Raw genomic sequence first — 27,747 nt, forward strand, 5'->3', positions numbered from 1 at the left:
TCAAATTCCACAGGTGGTTGCTGAAGTCATTAGCTCAGAGTGTGCACATGTGTGAGACAGAGGCCATGGACTGATCCCTGGAAAATATCAACATTTAATGGCTGGAGAAGGAGCCCATTAAGAAATTATCAGAGAAATAAGAGAAGAACAAATATGATCAATGGCAAGCTCTTCTCCATAATTCAAAATGCTTATCCTCTCTATTTCTAGATTTAGCACTCTAGACAACATCTAACTCCCAGCGATGAAAGATGAGGCTTCAGCTCTCTTACACTACCCTCTACCTCTTTAATTTGAATGTTTGATAAGTTACACTATTATCTATTTCTTCTCTTTGTTATATCTGTAATTTTAAATAATATACTTCTGTGCTCATCAATGAACTTGAGTCAATTCACAGACTAACTTCTTAACATGTAAAATAAGTAACTGTACTGCTAACTTTGCTTCCACCTTTTCTCTCCCCACTTCCTCTTTCTGCCTTAGCAGCTATACCTTGACTCCTACATCATGAAGGTTTTTAACATTTACATTCTCGTCTGTGACCTTAGTGAAGTGTTTTCATAACTTTGCCTCTAGATGTAAAACTTGAAAACCAATAACTACAGTTTGTCAATATAACTGTAAATAGTATTCACAGCAGATCCATGCAGTGTGAAAGAATAACATTTCCTTCTCTTGTTTCAGTGTCACAATACCTGGGCCATTCATAAGATAATATTCCCAAAAGCAAGATAAAATAAATTCTCTTTTCTTAAACTCTAGGTTGATTAAAATCATACTATATTTGAATTTGCATCTTATTTGTATCTTGTTTTTTTTGCACAGCTTTAGAGTTTAGAGTTTCCTTCTTTTAGGGGGGCAGGCGAGACGACTGAAAAATAATGTGCTTTATCATAACATCTCAAGTATTCAGCTGCTTTTTTTTGTAGTGTAGAGATTTATTTATACCGATAGCACATGATCTAGCATAAAATCAAATCTCTTGAAATGTTTACTCCGTGACTTCCTAATTATTCAGGGACAGGGCTCATCAGCTAATCTCTTCACACACCAGGAGTCCAAGGTAGGAATTTCTTAAACCACAGGTATGACGTGGCTGCACAGAGTCTGTACCAGGTGAATGATGTACTGCAGGTGCTCATTCCTCAGAGTGACTCTAGTTTGCCCTCCAATAGGTCTTTTTAAGAACTGTGCTCTGGAAGTTAGCATCAGTGAAAATGGGGTCTGCAGCCTGGACATGGTCTCCAGGTTGTGGTAATGCCAGTGGTTCCTGTCTGGATTATTCTCAGAGACAAAGGGCTTCCTGGTTTCTGTCAGCCTCACCATCATGACTAGGTCCACTTCTCTCTCAATCTGTCCTTTACACCATGTGTCAGCATTCACTTTCTTCCTGGGCACAAACCGCCTGTTTAGCAGGATGGTAATTCCCAGGTCAGCACAGTAAAAAGGTAGCACCATCGAACAAAGAAAGCCAGTAGGCCAGCCTCCTGGGCAGGGTTCACCATGGTCCAAAACATCATGACAGCAACTTGGAGTGGTCAAAGTGCCTCCTGACCTGCACTGGCCTGTACTCCAGATTTTTCAGTTCCATTGGGTCTGCTGGCACTGAGATGGGCTTGGCCACCACTCTAGACTCTAGCTCTGTGATCAACTTTAGCTTCCACTTCTGACGTTGGACCTGCCATGTCCCTGGGCCAAAGATAGTAATAGGAACGAGAAGCAGAAACCACTAGAGAAAGGAGTCGTCTTCTGTTTCTGTGGCAGTTGCTTCGGCTTAAGAGCTGCCACACCTACTGGGTCTCTAGGCCAACACTTGGGAGGAACATGCAAACTGTGATGATTAGTTATGCTTTTCTTTAGGATCCTGGACACCTGGGTTTCAGTCTTGGGTTGGCCTGGCATTAGCCCGAGGAGGCATAGGAAGTTACTGCATGTCTACAATCAAGCGTGTTGTAACACAGGAGTGCGGGAGGAGCCAGCCCTGGGTCTTCATGAGGACAGAGTGCTCACCAGAGCGGGCACGCAACCAGGGCCTGATTCAGAGGCTCAGGGGGCAGTTCCAGAGCGTACTGCAATGCCCATACTCACCCACCCTCCTGGGCAAAGTGGAGAAGCAGGACAGGGCAGCTTTTCCTAGGTACATAGGGCATACCAGGATGAGTCCTCACCTGGGCACAGGACAACCCAAGAATGTTCCTCCTGACGACACCGGCCTGGTGCCCAACCTGCACGCAACAGCCCTAGCCTGTGGCCTGCAGCCCCCAGCCCTCAGACATTCAGCTTCCTAATCATACTATTTATTACATGTAGTCTTCTTTCATTTTCTTAGACATCCTTTCCAAAGCTCTTTGTACTTCCTGCTCAAATCTAGAGCTATTACCGAATTCAGCATATCAATAATAATCACTATCTTTTTAACTTTTATTTTTTTATTGAAGTATAGTTGATTTACAATGTCTCAGGTATACAGCAAAGTGACTCAGTTACACATATATGTATCTGTTCTTTTTCAGATTTTTTGCCGTTATAGGTTATTACAAGATATTGAATATAGTTCCCTGTGCTATATAGTAGGTCCTTGTTACTTATCTATTTTATATATAGTAGTCTGTATTTGTTAATCCCAAATTCCAAATTTATCCCTCCCCCTTTTCCCCTTGGGTAACAATAAGTTTGTCTTCTATACCTGAAAATATTTGCAAACGAATCAAAGGACAAAGGATTAATCTCCAAAACATATAAACAGCTCATGAAGCTCAATATTAAAAAAACAAACAACCCAATCCAAAAATGGGCAGAAGACCTAAATAGACATTTCTCCAAAGAAGACATACAGATGGCCAAGAAGCACATGAAAAGCTGCTCAACATCACTAATTATTAGAGAAATGCAAATCAAAACTACAATGAGGTATCACCTCACACCAGTTAGAATGGGCATCATCAGAAAATCTACAACCAACAAATGCTGGAGAGGGTGTAGAGAAAAGGGAACGCTCTTGCACTGTTGGTGGGAATGTAAATTGATACAGCCACTATGGAGAACAGTATGGAGGTTCCTTAAAAAACTAAAAATAGAACTACCATATGACCCAGCAATCCAACTACTGGGCACATACCCAGAAAAAAACATAATTCAAAAAGACACATGCACCCCAGTGTTCACTGCAGCACTATTCACAATAGCCAGGACACAGAAGCAACCTAAATTCCATCAATAGATGAATGGATAAAGAAGATGTGGTACATATATACAATGGAATATTACTCAGCCATAAAAAGGAATGAAATTGGGTCATTTTTAGAGACATTGATGGACCTAGAGACTGTCATACAGAGTGAAGTAAGTCAGAAAGAGAAAAACAAATATCGTATATTAACACATATATGTGGAATCTGAAAAAATTGGTATAGATGATCTTATTTACGAAGCAGAAATAAAGACACAGATGTAGAGAACAAACGTATGGATACCAAGGGGGAAAGCAGGGGTGGGGCGGGGCAGGTGGTGGTGGTGTGATGAACTGGGAGATTGGGATTGACATATATACACTACTGATACTATGTATAAAATAGATAACTAATGAGAACCTACTGTATAGCACAGGGAACTCTACTCAGTGCTCTGTGGTGACCTAAATGAGAAGGAAATCCAAAAAAGAGGGGATATATGTATACGTATAGCTGATTCACTTTGCTGTACAGTATAAACTAACAATATTGTAAAGCAACTATACTCCAAAAAAAAAAAAAAAGAAGAAGGAAATCTTGCCATTAGCAACAACACGGATGAACCTGGAGGGCATTATGCTAAGTAAACTATGCCAGACAGAGAAAGACCAATACTGCATGGTATCACTTATATGTAGCGTCTAAAAATAAGTTTTTTTAAATTATAAACTCAAACTCATAGAAACAGAGAATAGAACGATGGTTGCCAGGAGTTGGGGGTAGGGGAAATGAGGAAAGGTGGTAAATGGGTATAAACTTTCAGTTGTAAGATAATAAGGTCTGAGGATCTAATGTATAACAAAGCAACTATAGTTGATAATACAGTATTGTATAACTTAAATTTGCTAAGAGAGTAGAACTTAAGGGTTCTCATTTTAAGAAAATGTAAATATGATATGAGGTGATGGATGTGTTAACTCGATTTTGAAAATCCTTTCACAATGCACACATATATCAAATCATCATATTGTATACTTTAAGTATATTACAATTTTATTTGTCAATAATGCCTTGATAAAGCTGGAAAAGAAAACTCTGCTCTACAAAAGGCACTGTCGAGAAAATGAGAACACAAGCCACAGACTGGGAAAAAACATTTGCAAAAGACATACCTGATAGAGGATTGTTATCCAAAATATACATAGAACTCTTAAAATTCATATAAGAAAATGATCAAACCAATTAAAAAGTGGGTAAAAGGCTTTAACAGACATCTCTCCAGAGGAAATATACAGATGGCAAATAAGCGTAAGAAAAGATTCTCAACATCATATATAATCAGGGAGCTGCAAATTAAAACAACGAGATACAACTACACACCTATTAGAAAGGCAAAAACCCAGAACAGTGACAACACCAAATGCTAGTGAGGAAGTGGAATGTCAGTAACTCTTTTTTTTTTGGCCACACTGCACCGGCACGTGGAAGAACTTCCCAGACCAGGGATCGAACCTGTGCCCCATGCAGGGGAAGCATGGAGTCTTAACCACTGGACCACCAGGGAAGTCCCAGGAACTCTTATTCATTGCTGGTGGGAAGGTAAAAGGGTGCATCCACTTGCATGACAATTTGGCAGTTTCTTACAAAACTAAACATAACTCTTACCATAAGATCCAGTAATTGCATCCCTTGGTATTTACCCAAAGGAGTTGAAAACTTATGTCCACACAAAAACCTGTACATTAATGTTTATAGTAGCTTTATTTATAACTGTCAAAACTCTGAAACAAGCAAGATGTCTTTCAGTAGAAAAACAGGTAATTAAACTGTGCTACATCCAGACAATGGAATATTATTCAGTGCTAAAAAGAAATGCAATATCAAGCCATGAAAAGACATAGAGGATCCCTAAGTGCATATTACTAAGTGAAAGAAGCCAACCTGAAAAGGCTACACGATGTATGATTCCAACTATATGACATTCTGGAAAAGGCAAAACTATGGAGACAGTATGAAGATCAGTACTTGCCAGCAGTTACAGGGGAGGGAGGGATGAATAGGCAGAGCACAGAGGATTTTTAGGGCAATGAAACTATTCTACAGGATATTATAATGGTAGATACATATCATTATACATTTGTCAAAACTGAGAGAATGTACACCACCAGGAGTGGACCCTAATATAAACCATGGATTCTGGGTGATAATGATGTGTCAATGTGATGTTTATAGCTGGGGAGGCTGTGCATGTATAGAAGCAGGAAACATATAGGAACTCCATGTATTTTCTGCTCAATTTTGCTGTTAACCTAAAATTGCTCTAAAAATTTCACGCAGCAACAAAAACCCAATGCAGCCAAAAAAAAAAAAAACAAACACCTCAAGGATGAAACATCTAAAGAGAGAGAATAGCATCCAAATACCCAGACTCTACGTTAAGAAGCACTGGGCTTGTAACTTAAAACAATGTACAATGCAAAAGCAGCATTCTGAATTCAGTAGCATTATCGGGACTTCCCTGGTGGCACAGTGGTTAAGAATCCGCCTGCCAATGCAGGGGACATGGGTTCGAGCCCTGGTCCAGGAAGATCCCACATGCTGCGGAGCAACTAAGCCTGTGCGCCACAACTACTGAGCCCGCGTGCCTAGAGCCTGTGCTCTGCAACAAGAGAAGCCACTGCAATGAGAAGCCCCCGCACTGCAACGAAGAGTAGCCCCCGCTCGCCAGAACTAGAGAAAGCCCGCGTGCAGCAACAAAGACCCAATGCAGCCAAAAATAAATAAATACTATTACCAATTAGATATAATTAATTGAAAACATTACTAAAATTTGGCCTTAAGGCCAAATTAAAGCTTCCTCATAATTCAGTACTTGAACTGGATGAATTTTTGACTACTGAAAGATTCTACTCTTACTATTCGAACTGAAAATATTATTTTAATATTCAATGGCATAAATATAGTACAAGCAGAGATGTCAGAAAAAACGCAAATAACTGAACCAAATTCATCCTTCCTCTTAAGAGCAGATCAAATAAAGCATCCTTGTTGATTATAGCTTAAAGGTGCTATCTCCAAGGTTCAACTCTGTACATTCTCTCCCTTGGAGATCTAGTCCATTCCCATGGCTTCAATTATTCCTCTATGGAAAAAACTCTCATTTTTTATTTACAGCCCTAATCATTCTTATAAGCTCCACTTTTGAACTCTTACACATAAATATCCCACTTCTATTTAAATTCAAAATACGTAATTCAAACCAACAAATACTTACTGAGTCCCTACTCTGTAGCAGACAACAAAAGAATCGCAAGAGTTAAATCATTTCCTACTCTTAAGAAGCATATAGTCTAGCTGATGAGAAACATGAAAAGTTCAACAGCAAATGTATAGCCATACAAAGCAGTTTCTACATATTACACATACATGAATTATAAAAATAGTTACTTGTTACCATACGACCCAGCAATCCCACTACTGGGCATATACCCAGAGAAAACCATAATTCAAAAAGAGTCATGTACCAAAATGTTCACTGCAGCTCTATTTACAATAGTCAGGACATGGAAGCAACCTAAGTGTCCATCATCGGATGAATGGATAAAGAAGATGTGGCACATATATACAATGGACTATTACTCAGCCATAAAAAGAAATGAAGTTGAGTTATTTGTAGTGAGGTGGATGGAGTTACAGAGTCTGTCATACAGAGTGAAGTAAGTCAGGAAGAAAAAAACAAATACAGTATGCTAACACATATATATGGAATCTAAGGGGGGAAAAAAAAAGGTCATGAAGAACCTAGTGGCAAGACGGGAATAAAGACACAGACCTACTAGAGAATGGACTTGAGGATATGGGGAGGGGGAAGGGTAAGCTGTGACAAAGTGAGAGAGTGGCATGGACATATATACACTACCAAACGTAAAATAGATAGCTAGTGGGAAGCAACTGCATAGCACAGGGAGATCAGCTCGGTGCTTTGTGACCACCTAGAGGGGTGGGATAGGGAGGGTGGGAGGGAGGGAGATGCAAGAAGGAAGAGATATGGGAACATATGTATATGTATAACTGATTCACTTTGTTATAAAGCAGAAACTAACACACCATTGTAAAGCAATTATACTCCAATAAAGATGTTAAGAAAAATAGTTGTTATAGTATTTTGCTATAACATTATTGAGAGGTTCCCAATCCTCCATCAGTTCACACTAATAAAAAGAAAATCTCCAAAAATCTTTGCAACTTCGGAGAAAGCAGATTTCTTAGAACATAAAAAGTATGAACCATAAAAGAAAAAAAATGGATAAATTAGACTTGAGCAAATAAAAACTTTTGCTCTTTGTTGTTGTTGCTGGGTTTTGGCCACACTGCGTGGCATGCAGGATCTTAGTTCTTTGACCAGGGATCGAACCCATGCCCCCTGCCTTGGGAGCATGGAGTTTTAACCAGGGAAGTCCCAAAACTTTTGCTCTTTGAAAGACACCATTAAGACAATGAAAAGGCAAGCCACAAAGTGGGAGAAGATATTTCCTATAAATGTATCTGACAAAGGATTTGCATTTTATATTTATATATTTAATGTTTTTATATATGTTTATATATATATATAAATGAACTCTTCCAACTCAATAATAAGACAGCTCAGTTAAAAGATGGGCAAAAAAAATGTGAAGTCATTTTACCAAAGACATATGAATAAATAATAAGCACATGCTCAACATCATTAATCACCAGACAAAGGCAACATAAAAGCACAATGAAAATCTACATCCCTATTAGAATGCCTAAAATTAAAAAGGCTGTCCATATCAGATGTCAGCAAGGATGTGGAACAACGGTAACTCTCATCATCACTAGTGGGAGTGTAAAGTGGTATAAAGACTTTGGGAAACAGTGTGACAATTTCTTAGAAATTTGAGCAGACATCTATTGTGGTGGAAAGCCTTTAAGGTGCATCCCAATGAACACCACTTCCTGATACTCACACTCTTGTATAACCTTCTCCCCTTCAGGGTGGGCTGGACTTATTGACTTACTTCTACAGAACAGATACGGCAGAAGTAATGACATGCTGCTTTCAAGACTAGATTATAAAGATTGTGGCTTTTGTCTTAGATGTCTCTTTTTCCCTCTTTTAGATTTCTTTACTCTGGGGGAATCCAGCTGCCATGTCACGAGGCAGACCTGATAAAGAGGCTCACATGACAAGGAACTGAGGCCTGACAATAGCCACATGTGTGAGCTTGGAAGTGGATTTCCCCCCAGTCATCCTTGAGATGAGCACAAGTCCTGACTGACACCTTGACCGACCCTGAGCCAGAACTATCTGGCTAAGTCATTCCTGGATTCCTGACCTAAAGAAATTGTGAGATGATAAATTTTTGTTGTTTTTAGCCTCTGAGTATTTGTTTGCAGCAAAAGATAACTAATAAACCAACCATATGACCCAGAAATTCCACTCTCACATATTTACCCAAGAGGAGTAAAAAGCACATCTGCACAGTGATGTGTACATGAGTATTCACAGTAGCATTATTCGTAACACCCCCAAACTGGAAAAACCCAAATGTCCGTCAACAGGTGAAGGGATAAACCAGCAAGCATCAGAATTATCTGGAAGGTCTGTTAAAGAATAGACTGCTAGGCCCTACCCTCAGAGTTTCTAATTCAGTAGATCTGGTGTGGGGTCTGAAAATTTGCATTTATAACAAGTTCCCAGAGGACGGTATGGTGCTAGTTTGGTACTTTGAGAACCATCATATTAGTCTACAATTTGAATGTCTATGGTATTCTGTGCTGTATAATATCTTTTAGGACTGCAACTAGAACATATCCACAGGGTACTACCAGGTTGATGAACGGAATAAAACTCTAAGGAATTCACTGGAAGAAAAATGGAGAATGAATCACCTAGAGAAAAGATAAAAAGGAGAAACTCAATAACTTTCTTAATTTACTACCCTGGATTTCTCTTTAGTCTCTATATGAATATGCTTTATTTCCTTAACTAGACTCTAGGTTTCCTGAAAGAGGAATAGTGTCTTACTTATCTTTATCCCTCTAGGCTAAATCTGGCCTACTGCCTTATTAACAGTAGATATTTAACAAATATGTTGTTATGAATTTACTGCTGATAGTTGACTGCTAGACTGACTTGTAATTTCTTATGTTTTACTAAAAAATGACAAGCTTTTTAATAATTGTCAAGGGAATTTCTTAAAAGAGCTTACCAATCTTCCCATATTTCATTTTAATTTATATAAATAAGGCAGAAAAATTATCAACACCTCAAACTTCATCTTCTTAAACATAAGCTGAATAGAAGTGTGTGTTTCATAAACTGTAAAAAATAATTCTGGATGGAATGAACTGCACAAAAGAATGTACTGGCCAGTGACACACCTTTAAATCTCATTCTTACAGGTTCTACAGGTTCTTCTAGTTCACCTCCCAAACACAAGAAAAGAATGTTAGCTGCCACTAGTCTTATCTCAAAAAGATAAAAACCCATCAACCAGAATACTTTCTGAAATTTTTCAATGCCTATGATGGTTATGCCTTTGCAATATCCAAAATAGATTACAGTCCTGATAACAAGAAATTAAACAGAGAAACTTCTGCTTTAAAGATAGTGGTCTATTAATTTCCAAAATATACAAAAAGCTCAATCAACTCAATATCAAAAAAAACCCAATCAAAAAATGTGCAGAAGACCTAAACAGACATTTCTCCAAAGAAGACATACAGATGGCCAATAGGCACATGAAAAGATGCTCAACATCGCCAATTATTAGAGAAATGCAAATCAAAACTACAATGAGACATCACCTAACACCAGTCAGAATGGCCATCATTAAAAAGTCTACAAATAATAAGTGCTGGAGAGGGTGTGGAGAACAGGGGACCCTCCCACACTGCTGGTAAGAATGTAAATTGGTGCAGACACTATGGAAAACAGAATGGAGGTTCCTCAAAAACTAAAAACAGAGTTACCATATGTTCCAGCAATCCCACTGCTGGGCATATAACCAGAGAAAACCATAATCTGAAAAGATACATGCACCCCAATGTTCATAGCAGCACTATTTATGAAATAAATAAATGTCCTATTTATGGAATAAGTAAATGTCCTAAATGTCCGATGACAGTTGAATGAATAAAGAAGATGTGGTACATAAACACAATGGAATACCATTCAGCCATAAAAAAGAATGAAACAATGCCATTTGCAGCAACATGGATGGACCTAGAGATTATCACACTAAGTGAAGTAAGTCAAAGAAAGACAAATATCATGTGATATCACTTATATGTGGAATCTAAAAAGATGATACAAATGAACTTATTTACAAAACAGAAACAGACTCACAGACGTAGAAAACAAACTTATGGGGAAAGGTGTGGGGGGGGGGGGAATTAAGAGTTTGGGATTAAAAAAAAAAAAAAAGAGTTTGGGATTAGCAGACATAAACTACTATATATAAAATACATAAACAATATTCAATATCTTGTAATAAACCATAATGGAAAAGAGTTCAAAAATAAAGACAGTGGCCTAAAGTTGGCATTTCTCTTTTCTTCCTGGAAATAAGCACACTCCCTTATTACTACAACAGCAAATTTTGAAATCAGGTAGTGTTAAGTCCTCTAGCTTTGTTCTTCTTTTTCTAAATTGTTTTGGTTATTCTAGGTCCTTTGTCTTTCTATATAAATTCTAGAATTAGCTTGCCAATTGCTATTTTTAAAATGCTGTTGGGATACTGATAGGGAATGTGCCGAATCTACAGATCAAGAACTGTACACTGAAAATAAACCCTTATATTATTTTGACAAAAGAACCAAGGTAATTCAGTGAGGAAAAGATAGTCTTTTCAACAAATGGTACTGGGATATTTGAATATCCATGTGCAGAAAACAGACTTATACCTTTACCTTAAAGCATACAGAAAAATTAACTCAAAATACATCACAGACCTAAATGTAAGAGCTAAAACTATAAAACTTCTAGAAGAAAATCTTTGTGACTTTGGGTTAGGCAAAGATTTCTTAGATATGACAGCAAGAGCACAATTCATAAAAGAAAAAATTGACAAATTAGACTTTATCAATATTTAAAACATTTTCAATTTAAAAAATTAAGAAAATGAAAAGGCAAGCCACAGAATGGGAGAACATATTTACAAATCATATATCTGATTAGAGACTTGTATCCAGATGATATAAATAACTCTTACAAATGAAATAAAAGGAAGACAACCCAATCAAAAAATGGGCAACCACTTTTTCAACTTAGGGAAATTGAAATTAAAACCTCAATGAGAGGACTTCCCTGGTGGCACAATGGTTAAGAATCTGCCTGCCAACGCAGGGAACACAGTTTCAATCCCTGGTCTGGGAAGATCCCACATGCCGCAGAGCAACTAAGCCCGTGTGCCACAACTATTAAGCCTGGGCTCTAGAGCCCACAAGCCACAACTACTGAGCCCGCATGCCTAGAGCGTGAGTTCTGCAACAAGAGAAGCCAATGAAATGAGAAGCCTGTGCACCACAACGAAGAGTAGCCCCTGCTTGCCACAACTAGAGAAAGCCCACATGCAGCAACAAAGACCCAATGCAGCCAAAAATAAGTAAATAAAAAATAAAATAAATTTAAAAAAATAACCTCAATGAGATACTACTACATACCTACTAGAATGGCTTGGCTATAATAAAAAATACTGACAATACAGTTTTGGCAAGGATGTAGAGAAACTGGAAGCCTCATACAAAACTGGTAGAAATGTAAAATGGTATAGCCACTTTGGAAAAGTGTGGCAGTTTCTTAAAAATTTAAACATGTGTTTATCATACAACCCAGCAATCTTCCTCCTAAGAATCTACCTAAAAGAAATGAAAACATATGTCCACCAGAAGATTTGTACACAAATGTTCATAACAGGTTTATTTTTTAAAATGTAAACACTTTTTGGATAAACCAAACATGAAAAAAGTTCCACTAAAAAACTGCATTAAAGTATGAATGGAAAGTACTGAAGAATGAATGCAAGAAAGGAAAATGATTCTAGCTAACGATATAGATATAAGAAGGAATTAAGGGCAAAAAAAGCTGTGAATATGGTGGTAAATCTAAATAAACACTATATAAAAAGTGGAAATGTCCTTTGAGTTTAATTAATATGCATGTAGCATTAAATACCTGAAAACAAAAGCATGAAAGTTAGGAAGGAGTAAGTTAAATGTGTCCTAATGTCCTTTTATTTTCTGGGATGACAGCAAAAGTATTGAATAACGTTAGACTTTGCTAAGTTAAGAATGTATGTTATACTTACTAAGGTAACTACCAGTAGAATAGAAACTGTTTAAGTTCAAACTAGCAGAGGGGAAAACTGAAAAAAAAAAAAAAATCCCAGAGAAGGCAAAGGAGAGAAAATAAATATGAAACAGATGAGACAGAGTAAACAGGAAGAAGACTTCTCCCCTCTCCTCTTAGGAACTTGGCCAATGAAAAAGTCACGGACTCTTTGTTTACTATAGCCTTTCCAACTTGTTTCTCTCCTCTATAAAAGTGTTCTCCTTCCTTTGCTGTGTGGGGACTTGCACGTAGCTCACCATGGTTGCAGACCCCAAATTGAAATTCTCTGCTGATCCCAAATAAACCCACTTTTCTTGTTGCTGGAAAAGTAACTGGCAGATTATTTCATTTAGGTAAAAAGTTAGAACAACGATATACGTTTGAACTACATAATAAACAAACTTGATCAAATGAAGATACATAAAACAATGCTCCTAACAACTGCTAAATATACTTCTTTAAAGCATACACAGGACATTTATGAAAAACATATCATTATTGAAAAGCAAGTCTCAGAAATGTTTAAATGATTAAAATCATGCAGAGTTAAGTTCTCTGACCATAGTGAGAATAAACTAGAAATTTTAAATGGGTCAATGAAGAAATTTAAAACATATTTTAACTCAACTTTGCAAATATTATACATTAAAACATATGGATGAAACTAAAGCCACATTTAGAGGAAAATTTACAACCTTAAATGCATATGTTAAGGGGAAAAATTGCTTACAAATGATAAGCTAAACATCCAACTAAAAATAAGAGGAAAAAAAAATCAAAGAAAGTTTAAAAAAGGAAATAAAAAGCAAAAACAATAAAAATGGAAAGCAAACATACAATTGAGAGAATTAACAAGGCCAAAAGTTGATTCTTTGAAAAGACTAGAAAAATTGACTAACATTTATTGAGATTTATCAAGAAAAAATTTAAAAATTACAGGCCAATATCCCTGATGAAATAGATGTAAAAATCCTTGACAAAACACTAGCAAAACAATTCAACAGCACATTAAAAGTCACCATACACCATGATCAAGTGGGATTTATTCCTGGGATGCAAGTGGTTCAACATATGCAAATCAATCAATGTGATTCACTATATTAACAAAAGTGATAGGGATAGAGTAGGATAATTAAATAGTCAGTTTAGAAATCCCACTAGGGGATTAAAGACAGAAAGGGAATTTTAAGGGAGTTTCGGAGACTGTTGTAAGCTAATGACCACTCAAGAAAAGAATCCAGTAACCTAGCAACAATCTACACTACCTTGAAGGAAGACCAGGTGCATCCAAGTGCCAACACACTCAAGCCACAAACCCTGACAGTTAAAATACAAGACAATAGATACAGGGTCTCAATCTTGTGAAGTCAGAGAGTTAAGAGTCCTTGAAGAGTAGCATTTCTGCATGTAGCCAAGACAGAAATATAGGTGACAGGGGAAAGAAATTAGGTAAAAGGGGACATTATACTGAAACCTAACATGAATTACCATATTTTAGTATATGTCACCACCCTTTTGCTAATATACATATGATTTAAATAGCACCATGACAGTCCCGGTTAAACCATGTAGGGCCAAAGGAGGAACTAATGATGTAAGTCTTGATGTCTGCCCAAGAATGAGGAAGTAGGTGGTCTTCTCCCCTCCCCACTTTTTCTTTGATTATAAAAATGTATCTCTCTTTGTTCTTGGGGCTTTGCTCCCTTGCTGGCCTCCTTGTATCTCTCACCAGTGTCCTATGCTAGTAAACTCACTCTTTGCCTCACGCTGAATTGTTTCTGTAATGAGGCAAAAGAACCTGAGCTTCAGTAAGTATTGACACCAAGTGAGCAGTTCTAATCAAAAGACAGTGGGTCCAAGTCCCCTCCTAAGCCAGGGATTGTGTGTTCAAGCCCCACTCTGAGGTGCAGGTGGGTTCGAGTCCCACCCAAGAAGGAGTGCAGTTTCAAAAGGATGGATTAAAATCCTACCATCATTTCAATAGTTACAGAAAAAGCATTTGACAAAATTCAAGATCCTTTCATGATTAAAAACTCTCAACAAATTAGGTATAAAGGGAATGTACCTCAACATAATAAAGGCCTTATATGACAAGGTCACAGCTAACACCATACCTTTTCAGTGAAAAGCTGAAAGCTTTTTCTCTAAGATCAGGAACAAGACAACATAGTAGTGAAAACCCTAGTCTGAGCAATTAGGCAAGAAAAAGATATAAAAGGCATCCAAATCAGGAAGGAAGAAACAAAATTCTCTGTTTGCAGATATATGATATCACATATAGAACACCCTGAAGGCGCCACCAAAAAACCTATAGAACTAATCAATGAATTCAGTAAAGCTGCAAGATACAAAATCAATATACAAAAAACAGTTGCATTTCTATACACTAACAACGAACTATCTAAAGAGGAATTAAGAAAACAATCCCATTTACAAAAAATAAAATACTTAGGAACAAATTTAACCAAGGAGGTGAATGAGCTGTACAGTGAAAGTCATAAAACACTGATGAAAGAAATTGAAGATGACACAAATAATTGGAAAGACGTTCCATCTTCATGGATTGGAAGAATATCTCCATATTACCCAAAAAAGATATACGATTCAAAACAATCTCTATCAAAATTCCATGGCATTTTCCACAAAAAATAGAAAAAAAAATCCTAAAGTTCCTATGGAACCACAAAAAAACCCTGAATAGCCAAAGCAATCTTGAGAAAGAACAAAGCTGGAAGCATCACGCTGTCTGATTTCAAAATATATTATAAAGCTATGGTAATCAAGGCAGCGTAGTACTGGCATTGGACAGACATAGAGACCAATGGAATAGGACACAAAGCCCAGAAATAAATTCTCACATTTACAGTAAGTTGATCTTTGACAGGGGTGAACAACACAGATGAGATGGTCTTTTCAATAAATGGTGCTGGGAAGGCTGAATGTCTGTGTGCAGAAGAGTGGGATTGGAACGTTGTCTCACACCACATACAAATGTCAACTCAGGATGGATTACAGACCTAAACATAGGACCTAAAACTGTAGAACTACTAGAGGAAAGCATAGGAAGAAAGCCTCTTGACATTGGTCTGGGATGTTCTGACTATGACTCCCAGGAGCACAGGCAACAAAAGCAAAAATAAACAGATGAGACTGCATCAAACTAAAATCTTCTGCATGGCAAAGGAGACACTCAGCGGAGTAAAGAGGCAGCCTATGACACAGGAGAGGATGTCTGCAAATCATAATTTGGTAAGGAGTTCAGCATATATTCAGAATATATGAGAGACTCAAACAACTCCATAGCAAGAAGATAGATGACCTGATTTTATTTTGTTTTTTTGGTTTTTTCCAAACACCTTATAGTTCTTTATTTAAAGATTGAATTATTTATCTTGAGTAAATTGAAATGTCTTAAACCTGTTAACACGGCCAATGAATTAAGGTTCTGAGTGATAACTTATTTTGTAAATAAAGGACCTGATTTTAAAAATGGGCAAAGGACCTGAATAGACATTTCTCAAAGGAAGACATACAAACGGCCAATGAATATACGGGATGATGCTCAACATCAATGATCAGTAGGGAGGTGCAGATTGAAACCACAGTAAGATATCACCTCACACATGTTGGAATTACTATTATCAAAAAGACAAAAAATAACAAGTGTTGGTGAGGATGTGGAGAGAAGGAGCCTTTGTGTACTGTTGATAAGAATGTAGACTGGTACAGCCATTATGGAAAACAGTATGGTGGTTCCTCAGAAGACTGGAATTGGAACTGCTCTGTGATCCAGTGGTCCCCCATCTAGATGTGCATCCAAAGGAAATGATATCAAATCTTGAGGAGATATCTGCATTCCTACGTTTACTGCAGCATTATTCATGATACCCAAGATATGGAGTCAATCTAGGTGTCCATCAACAAATGAATGGTTGGAGCTGGTATGGTGTATAACAATGGAATGTTATTAAGCTTTAGGGAAGAAGGAGATCCTGTCATTTGTGATAACGTGGATGAACTTTGAGGACATAGCACTGGGTAGACTGAGCCAGACACACAAAGACAAGTACTGCATCATCTTACTTGTATGTGGAATCTGCAAAAGTCAAACTCATGGAGGCAGGAAGTGAAACAATGGTTGCCAGGAGCTGGGGGGTGCAGGAAATAGGGTGATGTTGTTTAAAAAATACCAATGGCTAATTTATCATCACAAAATAAGTCAGAAGAGAAGAATAAGGACATCTTTGAAGTGCTGAAGAAAAAACAAAAATTCTTCTATCCTAGAATTCTGTACCTAAGAAAAATATTCTTCAAGGAATGACACAAAATAGAGACACTTTAAAATGAAAGCTGAGAGTATTTGTGGCTAATAGACCTACTCTACAAAAAACAACAAAGAAATTTCTTCAGGCTAAAGGTAAATGATCCCAGACTGAAGCCTGATTCCACAAGAAGAAATGAAGAACACTATGGTAAAGAAACTAAGAACATGGTGGTAAATTCAATATCTATTTATGATAAAAACTCTCAACAAAGTGGATGTAGATGAAACGTTTCTCAGCATAATAAAGGCTATATATGACAAGCCTTATCAAAACTCCAATGGCATTTTTCACAGAAATAGAACCAATCACCCTAAACTCTGTACGGAACTACAAAAGACTCTGAATAGCCAAAGCAACGCTGAGAAAGAAGAACAAAGCTGGAGGCATCACATCCCCAATTTCAAATTATATTACAATGCTATAGTAATCAAAACTGTATTATACTGGCATAAAAACAGACACATACATCAATGGAACAGAATAGAGAGCGCAGAAATAAACCCATGCCTATATGGTAAATTAATCTATGACAAAGAAGGCAAGAATATACAATGGGGAAGGACAGTCTCTTCCCTAAATGGTATTGGGAAAACTGGATAGTCTCATGCAAAAGAATGAAACGACTACTATCTTATAGCATACACAAAAATTAACTCAAAATTGATTAAAGACTTGAATGTAAGACCTGAAACCATAAAACTAGAAGAAAACTTAGGTAGTTAGTACCTTGATATGGTCTTGGCAATGATTTTTTGGATCTGATTCCAAAAACAAAGTCAACAAGAGTCAAAACAAGTAGGACTGTATCAAACTAAAAAACTTCTGTACAGCAAAGAAATCATCAACAAAATGAAAAGGTAACATGAACTGAATTCAACTTTGATTTGGACAAAGTTGACTGGGTGTTTTAAAGGGAGAATGAGGGAATAGGGAGGGGAGGTGAGTGGGGGCTTAATAGAGTCGAGGAATTGAAAAATTACAAAAAGCAAGAAGGTGGGGAGGTTTTTCCATGTGTGTCCCATCTGGGTTTGTTAACTGGCAGTTATCTAAGGTAGGCTCCTACACTCCCATAGAGGGTGGGAGATAGGAACCCTACCTTCAGGTAAATTCTTTTGGCAGCCTTGAGTTTCCTGAGGCAGGCACTTTGGGGGTGGGGGGGAGTATAATTCTAGGGATGTGGCCTTCAGCTGTTAGAAGGTATGTTACTGTTCTGTTCAAGGATGAGGCCTAGTCGAGAAGAGGGTTTAGAGGACCCTGGCTAGAGATTGGTCAAGAAGAAAATCTTTGTTAGCCCCCAAATGTGAATCAGATTCAGATAATACAACTGATTATTCAAGAATGAACCTAACATATATGGAATCTAAAAAAAAAAAAAAAAGGTCATGAAGAACCTAGGGGCAAGGCTAGGACGCAGACTTACTAGACTTACTAGAGAATGGACTTGAGGACACGGGGAGGGGGAAGGGTAAGCTGGGATGAAGTGAGAGAGTGGCATGGACATATATACACTACCAAATGTAAAATAGATAGCAGCCACATAGCACAGGGAGATCAGCTCGGTGCTTTGTGACCACCTAGAGGGGGGGATAGGGAGGGTGGGAGGGAGGGAAACGTAAGAGGGAAGAGATATGGGGATATATGTATATGTATAGCTGATTCACTTTGTTTTAAAGCAGAAACTAATACACCATTGTAAAGCAATTATACTCCAATAAAGATGTTAAAAAAAAAAAAACAATGAACCTAAATTAGATCTATATTTTGGCTTCACAGAATTGCTCTATGCCCTCTCAGTATTTTATGAACAAGAACTGTGGATAAAAAAATCAAAGTAAAAAAAATGTTCACATGTGACTGACATTAATATCCATGTGAGTTAATAATAATGGCTACCATTTACTGTGCACTCACAGTATGCCAGACAAAATAATACAAGCTTCATATACATTATATAAGCCTTAACGATAGTTTTACAATGTAGGGATTATCTTCTTTTTACAAAGGAAACTGACGCTAAGAGAAGTGAAGTGGCTTTTCCCAAGGTACAGCTTGTAAGTGGCAGAATTTTAAAAAATTTGCCATGGTAAATAAACTATACATACTTAGTCTTATGAATTTACTTATAAATGGAATATGTAAATATATTCTCAAAATCCAAGATATAGGATATATAAAATTCTTTTAAATCCCAGGTACAGAATGTATCTGAGATCCTCTTTCTCTGAAGATGATTGCTATTATAAAAAAAAAGCCATTTAAAGTTAGTTCACTTAGGGACTTCCCTGGTGGTCCAGTGGTTAAGACTCCATGCTCCCAATGCAGGGGGCACGAATTCGATTCCTGGCTGGGGAACTAAGATCCTGAACGCCTCATGGCACAGCCAAAAAAAAAAAAAGTTAGTCCACTTAAAAGAGATGAAAATTTCGTATAAAAATAGGGGTAAGAAACTTCCCTGGTGGCGCAATGGTTAAGAATCCGCCTGCCAATGCAGGGGATACAGGTTCGATCCCTGGTCCAGGAGGATCCCACATGCCACGGAGCAACTGAGCTGATGTGGAGCAACTGAGCTCGTGTGCCACAACTGCTGAGCCTGTGCTCTGGAGCCCGCATGCCACAGCTGCTGAAGCCCGCGCGCCTGGAGCCGGTGCTACGCGACGGGAGAGGCCAGCGCAATGAGAGGCCCGCGCACAGCGGCAGGGAATGGCCCCCACTCGCCGCAGTTGGGGAGAGCCCGCACACAGCAACGAAGACCCAATGCAACCAAAGATAAATAAATAAAAATTAAATTAAATTAAAAAAAAATAGTGGTAAGAATTTTGATGTTTATTTCAACTTATATTTAACAAATTTGGGTTATAATTGCAATTATGTGCTAATTCTTTTTTCATAATTAATTTTTATTGGAGTAGAGTTGATTTCCAATGTTGTGCTAGTTTCTGCTGTACAGCAAAGTGAATCAGTTATACATATGCATATATCCACTCTTTTTTAGATTTTATTCCCATATAGGTCATTACAAAGTATTGAGTAGAGTTCCCTGTGCTATACAGTAGGTTCTTATTAGCTATCTATTTTATATATAGTAGTGTGTATATGTCAATCCCAATTCCCCAGTTTATCCCTCCCACCCCCCCTTTCCCCCTTGGTAGCCATAAGTTTGTTTTCTACATCTGTTACTCTATTTGTTTTATAAATAGGTTCATTTGTACCATTTTTTAGATTCCACATATAAGCGATACCAGTGTGTGCTAATTCTTAGAAGGAACAAATCAAGTGGGGGCTTGGGCATAATTTTTCTGACAAAATTGTGTTATATATAAACAGATTTCATCTAATGTCTAGTTTCCATATGGACAGTTGTAAAGAAGGCTGTAAAAAATTTGACATTGTTGACAATTTTCCCAAGGCCCTCCTTTAATCCTGATATCCAAATATTTTAAGAGATGAGAGTCATCATCATCATTGCAATTTCTCTATTTTTCAATTGTTGTGGCCTAGCTCTGCCAAATCTTCATTTGTCATTTGTGATTTGAGTTCACCAACATCATTTTCATCATCTCTCCTCCATCTTTTCAAGATTCAAAATTTTGCCCTAAAATCACTTGTATTGTATTTGTGTTTTATAGGAGTATTCAACAGTCATAAAAAGACTGGCCAACAATGCCTCTAAGCTAGACAAGGATGCATGCATGAGGGACAACCAATTTTATAAGTGGTTTGTTCATTAGTGAATGTTATTATAACTTTGGCTTCCCTTTGGAATCTTATAACCGTGGGAATTTAGATAATAGTCAGATAACTAGGGTACCTGTACTAAAAGAAGACCTGTGCAGTTTGAACAGATAATGGCATAAGATGAGGCCAGAGAGGGAGGCATCCACCTAGCAATGCTGCCTCTCATAGTGAAAGAAGATGGGCACGTGTACATCATATACGATTTAAGCCAGCAAACTTAACCATAAAAAGTGGATAGAGAATCACCTAGCAGACTTTACACAGTAGTCATAAAAGCCACCACTCCAATAATAATACATGCTTAAAAAAAAGAGTAAGTTAAATCAAGAAAATCCCCAAGCTTTACACTCTGTTTCAAACTCTTTCTATAGAGTGTTCAAATCTTAGTAGAAGTAGATCAGAAAGAGTTTTCATCAGTTGGTTAAAAATATCCTTATCATATATTTAAGAATTTCCCACTTAGATGTTAGCTTGCTAGTCTTACAATATTAGTAGTTTTTTGGCAGGACTGACTCAGGGTACATCAGGAAAGGAAAGCAAAATATAATGTATGAAACCAGCAAGCAAGAAAATCACAGTGGAGACCAATATATCTCAATACCCCAAAATCACTTCATGTATATTTAGATATGGTAATAATAGGATCTTCAGTGTCAGGCCTTTCCAGCTTATTCTAAAAATAATTTAAAAGCTTTTGTTTTTAGAATTTAATGTATTTTAAAAGAAACTTTCAGATTAAAATACTTTTTTAGGAAGTGAAAAAAATGATTTGGATCACATTTTGTCAATATATGAACACAAATTAAAATGCTAGCTTTTCTTGAAGCCAAATATAATTTTTCTATAAAATACATCCAAAGAAATATGTCTGTTCTCCTTAATTCCATACTTACCTTTGGTTGGTGTTCAAGCATTTCCTTTTGATATAAAAAGCTGGCACACATGGCTATTACCACTAATTAATTTTAAGAAAGGCAAAAATAGAAAAGTACAATCACAAACCTCAAATGGTTGAGTCAAAAACTGGAATAAAAAATTTTTCTGAAATGATGAACAGAAACATTTAAAAGGACACTGAAAGAAAAAGTACATGTTCTGATATAAAGGCTCTAGAGTAAAACATCATTTTGGAAGTAGTAAACATTTACTAGTAGTCAATGATGCAGAAATAAAAGATTGTCCCATACAAAAGTCAAGACTTACATTGAACCTGTTCTACTCCAGTCAGCAATTTCTTCCTGAAGACTTCTATTTGGTTGCAACAATTTTTAGCTTTTCTTGCTGTATACCTCAGCAGGAGAAACCAATTTCCAAAAGGTGTTCCCTAATTATATTAAATGTGCACGCTGAGCCATGCCAATATTCTATTCCAAAAAGTAAAAAATGTAACCTAAGTCACATATGGAGGAGATGCCTGTCAACAGTAATGCGTCAATAATGCAATTTATATGTGAATCAGGCTATTGTAAAAGTTTTTTTAAAAAAATGTTTTCCTCCAGGGATCAAACCCACGCTCCCTGCGTTTGAAGCACAGAGTCTTGACCACTGGACTGCTAGGGAAGTCCTGTGTCTGCTTCTTTCACTCAACATTATATATCTGAGGTTCATCCATATTGCCATATGCAGTTGTAGATTGTTCACTGCTGTATAGTGTTCTTTTATGTGAATATACCATTAAAAAATCCATTATCCATTGGAAAAGAAAATATTTTCCTCACTTCATATAACTATTTACTAATAAGACTTCATGCTAAAAATGAACCAACAAATAAAAACTATCCTTGAGGTTGCAGTATAGAAAAGAGACATTTATACTGCATCAGTTTGGGATGCTTTGGATTGTAGGCAACAGAGAACTCAGTTCACAACAGCATAAACAAATATGGATTCACTTTTCTCACAAGACAAAAAATCTTGAACTGGTGATTGCTAAGGTTGGTGTTTACCAATCAGTGGTGCTATCCATATCTTCAATATTTTTGCTCCACCATCCTGAGTGTATTTACTTTTAATATTCGTGTTTGTTGCCTAATGCTTTCAAGATGGTCACTGCAGCTCCAAGCACTCCAAGTATCACATCTAAGGTCAAAGCAAGAAAAAAGTTAACCCCAGCGCTGTCTGACCCTTTTATCAGAAAAAGGGAAAGCCTTCAATGAAGTCCCCTAGCAGGTTTATGGGCTAGAATTGTATTACATGACTACTGTAGCAGTAAAGAAGACTGGAAAATCAAATATTTAACTTCGCTAATTTTTATGGTAGAGGTAAGAAATGGGTATGGATTGGCCAGCCAACAGTGTCTGCCAGTCCTCAACTCAACATGCACACACATACTTCTTACACATGTGTTAAACACAACATACTCATCCTCTCTTCAAGGAAGACAACCCCACTATCTCACCCAATTACTGCATGACGCAGGATCTCTGGTTGATTTTCTGTCTGCTCTATTAAGTCCAAATATGACAACTCTTATCTGACCATTTGTATGGCTAAAAGAGAAGCTGTCTCTAAACCACTCCCCTCACATATATACAACGATGAAAAAGAAAGAACAGAGTGACCCCAAAAATATTCCATTAAGAAAGGGAGATAAGAGGAAGTACACAGTAGTCAACAATCCACAATCTATATCATATCTTCCTGGACAGAAATCACAGATTCCTGGGCAGGCAATAAAGTAAATCCCTTGGCCAGTCAATCTGACAGCGCCTACTTTAAGTCTCAGGAGGATGTGCTTTGTCATTGTTCTCTGCGGCCATATCTAAGGCAGGTTTTGAAGCAGATGTCTTTCCCAGGGGATCCACAGCTTTTGTAGCCTACTTCATACTGGTTTGACTTAGGGAGGAAAGGATGAGGATTGCTTGGAAGGTAAAGACAGTCACAACTAATTGCCAGCTTTGTACTGCAGGTTCCCTCAAAAACATATCAAGCTTCTGGTCTATCTGCTTCAGATCAATTCCTTGTGTGAGTAACCACACCCAAAAAACATTTCTAGAAATAATCTTTAGGCCTGGAGATTCTAATCTCTTAGCTGCTGACCTCTGAGCTCTCATAACAGACAAGGCAATTCTAACAATAGTCTTAGGTAAGAAGGTCCTACCCTTAATCCCTACAAAATTCCAAATTACAGGGCTCTTTTGTCAATTTAGAGTACAAGCTAAAGGCAGAATACCTCTATAGCAAAGCTATATTCTTCTGCCCTCTCTGCTTTCATGCTGAGGAGCACTAATTTGAGTTCACCCCCTTCTGTAGGATCCTACTGAAAAGCCACAAGAAGTCACCAATACAGCACAATATTCCAAATTCTTCCTTTCATTTCTCCTAACACTACAGTCTCAGTTTGCATAGTCAGCCTTCCACAGAACAGCAGGTACAGATTAATCAAATGCTTTGCTACTGTATAACAAGGGTTACAACTTTCCTTATTTTTCTCCATAATAAGTCTGGAGGTAGGCAGTCCAAGATTGGAAGAGCTGTTCAACAGTGTCCAGACTCCTTCAATCCTTCTCCTTCATGGTCCTCAGCTTGTTAGAATCAACTTTTCTCTCTCATACTTGTCATCTCATAGTTGCAAAGATGGCTGCTATATCTCCAGGCTTCATGTCTGCATTTAAGGCACAAAGAAGGGGGAAAGAGGAGAGTACCAGCCACCACTGTTCTCTTTATAAGGAAAGCAAAAGCCATCCCTGAACTTGGGAGCCTTCCCTTCATGATCACTGGCAAAGGAGAATGGGATTGTCATGACTGGCTTCAACTAGTCAGGATTTTTTGCTTGAAGCTGGGAACATTGCTGTCCCTAACAAAATGAAGGTAAGCAATAGGGAATGGGTATAAGGAAGGTCACTAAGAATCTCTCCACACATAGACATTTACAGTTTTAAGAGAATGTTTGAAAAATGTAAAGCAATCTCTATTTGGTGAAATTTCAAGCAATATAACAGAAGCGGGGGGTAAGCTCCTCAGGCAGTGCTATAGAAATACACTTTAGGTAAAGAGATCTCTACTCAGGCATACCCGTCCTACTTAGGAGTCTATCCCTGAAATTAACACCCTTTAGTAACTCTGCTTTTCACAGACTCTTCCCTTCCTTCAATTCTGAACCCACAGATTCTCTAAAATACCCATGTTTATTCAACAGCTGTTTCTATGGCAGCAGAGCCCCTGGTGGAAGGGCACAGGGGTGGAGGCTATTTATAATTTAAGGACTGACAGTACATGCCAATAGCAGCTATTATTGATAAAATCCTTGAGGAATGTATAAAATAGATAAGTATTGTGAAAAACCAAAACAAGAAATATTCATGGTGCCTGTTGTTCACCAAGAAACCTCTTATAATTTGGTTTCCCATCTATATCCACCACCTGGAAGAAAATACACTGATCATACTGGTACAACCGGTTTTTGTAACAGTTTTAGCTCATTGTATTGGGTTGGCCAAAAAGGTCATTTGGGTTTTTCCATAAGATGTTACGGAAAACCCCGAACGAACTTTTTGGCCAACCCAATATTTAAATTAATTTGCTTTCTGGATTTACATATTAGGCTGATGAGGTCGTTAGACTAATTTAACCCTCTCTGGGACACTTACTGACCAGATCGGGTTTCTAAGACCACAAGACTGAGAGTTAGACCCTAGTAAACTCACTAAGGTTATACCACCCAATGTGGTCTTTTGAATAAAAGCAGCTGGCCTGCCCCAAGCAATAGCCCTTCACATCACTGAGTGTACTGGCATGAACTTCTTTAAAATATTTACAGAAGCAATAAATCAATTTTCATTCCATGTAGCAGCTCACAAGAGTCACTTTCTTTGATGTAAATTGTGCTACCTATAAATATACTCGAGTCACCAACCATTCAAAGTAAAATAGTCTCCAAGCAACCCTGAAATCACAATTTTTATGTATAAAAAGATATGTAGTGTAGGGGTTATGGGCATGGGCTCTGGAGCCAGAAGGCTAGAGTGCAAATCCTAGTTCCACATTAGAACATTCTACTATAGAATTGGGCAAAAATCTTTGTGTCAATTTTCCTCATCCATATGTAAGGCTTGAGGTAGTGGGGGACAGAATAATAGTGCCTACTTCAAAGAGTTGTCTGAAAATAAAATCAATTTACATATATAAGGTGCCTGGAACACAAGAAGCACTCAACAGGTGTTAGCTATCATTATTCTTCACTGGAAAATCTAATACTATATGGTTGCATTTTATGCAAATGTAAAATGATTTGATAGTAAAGATTCACTTTATATGCAAAATATGAAATAACACAAAATCCCCCCCAATTAATAATTCATCAAGAATCACAGTTTCAAAGCTGGTTGGTAACTGACTTATAAACTCTTTTAAGCTACTGCCCACATGGCAATAGCAAACTTCCCATTCTTTGCTGCCAGGAATAGTCTTGAATTATGCATGTCTCCTACAAAAGGCTACAGCTCTATACAGAGATGTGAAGGAGATAAAAATCATAGCACTTCCCAACCCCACTGACCTCTCAGTGTTGATCCTGGTCTTCCTAGAGGTTTCCTATGTCCTTGGAGCCTAGAAACTCTACAATCAATATCCAAACGAATTAAGTCTCTGAACACTGCCCCAGAAAACTTTTCTTGAAATAAGGGGTCAGTCAGCCTGGTTATTTTTCACATGCATGTGCCCTTCTCAGACCTGGAGTAATTACCATCCCTTCCCATTTTCCTTAGTGTACATAGTTTTTTTTTAAACATCTTTATTGGAGTATAACTGCTTTACAATGGTGTGTTAGTTTCTGCTGTTTAACAAAGTGAATCAGCTATACGTATACATATATCCCCATATCCCCTCCCTCTTGTGTCTCCCTCCCACCCTCCCTAACTGGTCAAGTTTAATACTTCCTTGCTCACAAAGAAATATTATCCTAAATGGCCCTGATTTTCCTTTAACCTATGTCTACTTTTCTCTCCTACTCAAATACTTCTTTCATTTCTGTTTTATTTACTCGCCTCCATCAGCACAAGTCTTTTTTCCCTTTTGCATGTGACTGGCACATCTTCACTCTCAAACTCCCCCAACCACGCTCATTCCACACCCAGTTCTTCAACTTCTGTCATTCTTTACCCTCTGCCCTATCCCCCATCTACTAGAGAGTCCATTTATTTGAGGAAAAACTCTTTTATCCAAATTTATTTTTCACTTTTCTGCAGTTTACTCTTTTTTAAAAATATTTATTTTATTTATTTATTTATTTGGTTGCACCGGGTCTTAGTTGCGGCACATGGCTCCCTTAGTTGCAGCTCAAGGGCTCCTTAGTTGCAGCTCACCAGCTCCTTAGTTGTGGTAGGCAGGCTCCTCAGTTGTGGCTCGGGGGGGTCCTTGAGTTTTGGCTCGCCAGCTTCTTAGCTGCGCCACGCAGGCTCTTTAGTTGTGGCATGCGAACTCTTAGTTGTGGCGTGCATGTGGGATCTAGTTCCCTGACCAGGGATTGAACCCGGGCCCCCTGCATTGGGAATGTGGAGTCTTAACCACTGCACCACCAGGGAAGTCCCTCTGTAGTTTACTCTTAATAAACATCTGGTTCCTCCTTAGATCACAAGGTACCTTTTCCAATATAACTTATTTAGTCCTTACTTTCTGCTCTTTCTCTGAATCGATGGGAAGAAGTGAAGAACAGCCTCTTCCTTGCTCCCAAATGCCATTTTCAGATCATCACACTGTGGCCCACTCTCCATTGTTTGAAATCTCTACCTTATCTCACATTTCAGAGAGCCGTTCTCAACAATCCTATCTGAACACACTCATCTTTAAATTTATCCTCCCATCCTTCTCTCTAGTCTTGATAGAGGTGATTCAATTTCTGTTGACAGTAACATATGTATTTGAAGAGCATTATATGAACCAGAAAAATTAAACATGTTAATGGTGATCACATGGTCAACAATGGAACAAACTGAATAAAACACATGACTACTTCTGTGCTCATAAAATAACTTTATAATTTTCTATAATACTCCTAAAGTCAAGTTCTACTAGTTCATATATTCTATCATTAGAAATATATCATGTTAGCTACTGCCTTAGACATAAATCACCGTATGTTTGTCAAAATAAACCGTAGCAACATAAAATTAGAAGGCCTTATGACAGATATATAAGCTATTCTTGGCAGATGATCAGGCTA

The 27,747-nt window shown here is 37.6% G+C and overlaps 1 protein-coding gene and 1 pseudogene across 7 annotated transcripts in view; both read right to left on the reverse strand.

Moving 5' to 3' along the window:
- NRG4 (neuregulin 4) overlaps nucleotides 1-27,747 on the reverse strand; it is a 127,846-nt gene that overhangs the window by 90,062 nt on the left and 10,037 nt on the right. The window lies entirely within an intron of this gene.
- Nucleotides 1,047-27,298, reverse strand: LOC118889822 (annotated as a pseudogene).

This window comes from Balaenoptera musculus, chromosome 2 (assembly GCF_009873245.2).
Source record: "Balaenoptera musculus isolate JJ_BM4_2016_0621 chromosome 2, mBalMus1.pri.v3, whole genome shotgun sequence".
Lineage (NCBI taxonomy): Eukaryota > Metazoa > Chordata > Mammalia > Artiodactyla > Balaenopteridae > Balaenoptera > Balaenoptera musculus.